The sequence below is a fragment of the Suncus etruscus genome, chromosome 14, assembly GCF_024139225.1.
Source record: "Suncus etruscus isolate mSunEtr1 chromosome 14, mSunEtr1.pri.cur, whole genome shotgun sequence".
NCBI classification, from domain to species: domain Eukaryota; kingdom Metazoa; phylum Chordata; class Mammalia; order Eulipotyphla; family Soricidae; genus Suncus; species Suncus etruscus.
The window spans coordinates 35,353,565-35,357,871 of NC_064861.1; the positions used below are offsets into that span (position 1 = coordinate 35,353,565).

The window sequence follows — 4,307 nt, forward strand, 5'->3', positions numbered from 1 at the left end:
GCAGCATTAAGTACCTGCAGATGCCATATTTTAAATAATGGATTTCCAAACATTTTGAGAAGCCAGGAAATCTTCAACCCCCACTCTCTTCTACCCTATTTCTCAGCCTAGAGAACATAGGCTGATATTCTCTGAGTGATACTAACAGCAAGACTTTTCCAATACATAAAGGGGAAAAGACACCTCATTCATTGTTTGATGAGAATGTTGACTGGTTCATCTTCCATGGAAATTAATATGGACACTTCTCAAAAAACTAACAATTGGAAACCAGAGTGTTACTACAGTAGGTTAGACATTTCTCTTGCACATGACTGACCTGGATTTGATTCCCAGCATCCCATATGGTATTCCAAACACTGCCAGAAGTAATTCCTGAGCTGACAGTAACCCTTGAGCACCACCGGTGTGGTAAAAAACAACTGAGAATTGAACTTTTGTATAACATCATTTCCACTTCAGAGTATCTATCACAAAAAACTCAAAAACACTACTTCAAAAAGACATTTGCACTCCTATTTCACTGCAGCATATTCACAATTGCCAAGATCTAGAAACAAGCAAAGCATCCAAAATAGATGACCAAGGCCTCCCAATTCTTACCACAGTGTTCTTTACATTGACTGTATAGAAAGAGGAGGTATAGTAATTGCACCCCATATACATCTCAACCCAGGCTCTTTGCCTGGTCTGTATTGTGAATTGGGGGACAAAAAAATAGATGACCAGATCAAAGAAATTGGTGGTAGTACTCAGCAATATGAAAAGATGAAGCCATGTGATTTCCAACTACATGGATAGAACTAGAGCATATAATGCAGAGTGAAGTTAGCAGAAACTGAATTATATATACTGAATTTAGTCATCAAATACTGAGTTCATAAAATACTGAATTGTAAGGAGAGGAACAGATGTAGAATGATCCCCCTCATATGTGAGATATGAAGAATCATAATAAGGGAAGAAGAAATGGCCAAAGACAATGGAACTGCAGAATTGGTCTATGGGACTGAGCTGGGAAACAAGGAAAGGGTGGAAAGGGTCCTTTTGGGACCTTGTTATAAGGAAGAGAGCACTCTAGGAGTGGGTGTCATGAAATTATTCACAGTACTTTAAATTATGGTACATGAAATAAGATGGGGGTTCTTTTCTAGAACCAACATTATACACATTTGTGACTGGCCACTGGAGAAGTGGGCTTAATTTTCATTTTCTAATTATAGGTGCCTTTACCTGTCTACTTTCATTTGTTCTTAAGCAAGTTTTAAGTATTTATTCTGCTTACTCTACTAATGACCTTATTTATTCATCTTGATTTTGTTCAGGAATTCTGCTGGCATCCATTGATTGGACTATTATCTTCAACTCAACAGAACCAAAATGTATTTTATTTGTCACACTTTATGATAGTTAGAAATGACGAGACCTTTTTGTCATCTGATACATTTTTTTAGAGGTAGCACTGATGAAACCATGTGTGCTTCATGAGCAAGTTCTGATATTATATGTTTGATAGGAGAATATTTTTAAGAAAACTATTCAAATTCATTTTCTGTGGTTCTTCCTCTTACTTCAAGTTGGTAGCCAGGTAGGTCATTTGTACTTCTTTGCCCCTGCACTTTCCTCAGTTATGGAAATACAATTATCTTAGGAATAATAATAGGTCATTACTATGCTTTGCACAAATATTTGCTCATAACTAATAATTTTTTTCTGGCCAAACAGATAATGGGAGCAGGGGTGAAAGGAATGAGGTCTGTAAGGACAAATGATGAGAGAAGTGGTATTTCTGAAATATGTGAGAGGGACTAAGACTTGTGAGTCCTACAATCAGTAGTAACTTGATTCTGCACCCTAGAAAGACTGTGTTTGGCCTTGAAATTGACCATCATTCTGCATCAGAAGAGCAAAGTCCCTGGGCTGGTGAGGCAAATATAGACAACAGTGGATGTTTCCACAGAAACCACTGTGGACCCATGTATTTCAATGGATGGCCTAATCATGCTATTTGAATACAACTCGAAGATCTCATGCCACAGATTTTCCCAATGTCTAAGTTTTTTTCTCTTATGATCCACTCCAAGTGGAGTCCTGAAGGTGGGCTTAAGATGACTTAAAATATAAAGAAATGAGTGATTCCCGACTGTGAGTGTTGCCTGTGTGAGTTTTTCCACTGTCCTGTTTCCGAAACCTCTTAGGAGTGGGCCGAAAAGGGCCCAGAAAAATAGCACTCCCAGAGGCTCACCCAAGGGCCGGAGCACCAAAGAACTGTGTCGGACCATGAAAACTGGCTATCCGCAGCATTCTGCAGAAAGGAAGGTCGCCTGTTTGTGACATCGGGCTGGAAAAATCTACGCCTGCCCAGTGATTCCCTACTGTGAGTGTTGCCTGTGTGTATTTTTTACTGTCTTGTCTTCAAAACCTCTAGGGAGTGGGCCGAAAAGGGCCCAGAAAAATAGCACTACCAGAGGCTCCAGAAGAGCAGAGTGGCCGCGCACTCTTTCCAACGAACCCCACCACAACACGCAGAAAAAATCACACTACAAGTGGGGAAATGGGGAAACCTCGCAGGCAATCAACATGCACAGAGAATGAAGACGATAGCTCGGACGACCTAAAAACTTCAACCATCTAATTAACCTCTCAGACAAGGAGTTTAGAATAGCAATATAGAAGATGTTTGTAGAACTCAAAGAAAGCATAGATCGATCTGAACAAAACACAAAGACAGAAATCAGAAAACTTCAAATTGAAATAAAAGATCTGAAAAACACGGTAGCTGAACTAAAAAACTCAGTAGATGGCCTCGCCAGCAAGGTAAAAGCAGCTGAGGACAGAATCGAAGTGCTGAAAGATGAGATGCAGAAAAACTCAACACAGCAGAAGAAATTGGAAAAGAACCTTAAGACAAACTATCAGGCAATGGAAAAAGTACTCAAGGAAGTGAACAGATAAAAATAGAAGTCTTTGATAAACTCAACAGAAACAACATAAGAATCATTGGAATCCCAGAGACCCAGGTAGGAGATCTCCAGGAAGAATCAACTGTCAAAGACATTATCAAAGAGATACTCCCAGAGTTAAAGACTACATGCAATCAAATCCTGCATGCCCGAAGAGTACCAGCTAAAAGAGACCCAAAGAAAAACACCCCAAGACACATCCTCGTTACAATGACAAATCCCAGAGTTAGAGATAGGATACTGAGAGCAGCAATATCAAAAAGGGAAATTACATTCAAAGGAGTATCCCTAAGACTTACAGCAGACATGTCACAAGAAACTCTCAAGGCCAGAAGACAGTGGTGGGATATTGTGACAAGACTGAATGAAATGGATGCCTCACCTAGAATACTGCACCCATCCGACTCACATTCAGGTTTGAAGGAAAGATAGATAGATTCATTGATAAACAACAGCTCAGAAACTTCACAGATGAAAAACCAGCCTTAAAGGAAAAACTGAAAGGCCTACTTTAATACAAGAGAGACCAAAAAACACAGCAAACTTATCTACAAAGATGACATTAAATCCTATGACAATCATCTCCCTCAATGTCAATGGACTAAATTCACCAATTAAAAGACACAGAGTGGCAAAATGGGTCAAAAAGATGAATCCAACCTTCTGCTCCCTATAAGAAATATACCTGAATAGTCAGAACAAACATAGACTCAAAATCAAAGGCTGGAGGAAAATCATCCAATCAAACAACACTCTTAAAAAAGCTGGGGTGGTCATATTAATATCTGATGACACCAACTTTATATTCAGAAAAGTGGTAAGGGACAAAGATGGACACTATGTACTAATCAAAGGATATGTGCAACAGGAAGAAATCAGACTATTAAACATTATGCACCCAATGAGAGAACAGCAAATTATCTAATACAATTACTGACAAATCTGAAAGAAGACATCAACAATAACACAATAATTGTGGGAGACCTCAGCACGGCATGTCAACACTTGATGGTCAACCAGACTGAAACCCAACAAAAACATACTAACACTGAAAAGAGTAATGGAAGAAAGATGACTAGTAGATATATATAGGACACTCCACCCCAAAAAAACCTGGGTACACATTCTTCTCCAATGTACATGGGTCATTCTTCAGGATAGACCACATGCTGACATATAAAACATACCTTCAAAAATCAAGAGGATAGAAATCTTGCAGGCTACCTTTGCTGACCACAAGGCTCTGAAATTAGATGTGAACTTCAAAGCCACACAGAAGAAAAACTTTAACAATTGGAAATTAAACACCCTGCTACTGAACAACCAGTGGGTCTGAGATGAAAT

The 4,307-nt window shown here is 39.1% G+C and overlaps 1 non-coding gene across 1 annotated transcript; it reads left to right on the forward strand.

Moving 5' to 3' along the window:
• The first annotated feature begins 586 nt into the window (after positions 1 to 586).
• Positions 587 to 715, forward strand: LOC126028786 (small nucleolar RNA SNORA51). The gene has a single exon (XR_007502498.1). It is a non-coding gene; the product is annotated as a small nucleolar RNA SNORA51 (small nucleolar RNA).
• The last annotated feature ends 3,592 nt before the right edge of the window (positions 716 to 4,307 follow it).